Consider the following 678-nt stretch of genomic DNA (forward strand, 5'->3'; position numbering starts at 1 on the left):
CATTAAAAGATATAACAAAGGACATATAATAGAAATTAGAGAATTAATTAATTAATTAATAATTAGAATCTCCAATAGCAAATCAGTCTACTTTGGGTAATTCGTGGTAAACCTTACACAAAAATCCCTGATTACTCTGCTATAACTAAGACATAGGAAAGTGCCCTCTTCCAGTTGTGTTGTAATTATCTCCTCCTTTTTCGCTACCTGTTACCAACATTGACCACTAGATGGCGTTTTAAATAATAATTTATTCTTATTTCTTAATTAATGGTTTTCATTTGCGAATGTCTTCCGTTGATTGTGTCGCCACAAACCACTTTCTCTCTAAGAGTTGCTGGTCAACACTCAAAGCTCATACATTTGGAAAAGACAGTGGCAATCGATTTAATGGACATCGACGCTTCTTCTTTGGTAAGTTATTTCATAAACGCATCGCACTTACCCTCGAAAGGACTAAAAACGTAGTCGATTCCAACAAAATATTTTGGTCTCAACTCTTGGAGACACAATTAAATAGCTGCAAGATACCGAATTAATTTACAGTTTGGCGGAGGTAAAGAATACGTAACCCGATGTTTAGGGTTAGGGTTTTTGATACGCCGAAAACGAATGGTGTACGTATTCTTTACCACCGCTATGTACACCACCCGTTTTCGATGTAACAAAAACCCGAAA

The 678-nt window shown here is 36.0% G+C and overlaps 1 protein-coding gene across 1 annotated transcript in view; it reads left to right on the forward strand.

The window, feature by feature from the left end:
• Nucleotides 1-314: 314 nt before the first annotated feature.
• The window catches only part of LOC106872835 (homeobox protein 13), a 62,202-nt gene continuing 61,838 nt past the window's right edge, over nucleotides 315-678 (forward strand). The window contains exon 1 of the mRNA XM_052974333.1: nucleotides 315-414. The gene's annotated coding sequence lies outside the window, so the exon portion shown is untranslated. The remainder of the gene's footprint in view (nucleotides 415-678) is intronic.

Source organism: Octopus bimaculoides, chromosome 18 (assembly GCF_001194135.2).
Source record: "Octopus bimaculoides isolate UCB-OBI-ISO-001 chromosome 18, ASM119413v2, whole genome shotgun sequence".
Classification (NCBI taxonomy): domain Eukaryota; kingdom Metazoa; phylum Mollusca; class Cephalopoda; order Octopoda; family Octopodidae; genus Octopus; species Octopus bimaculoides.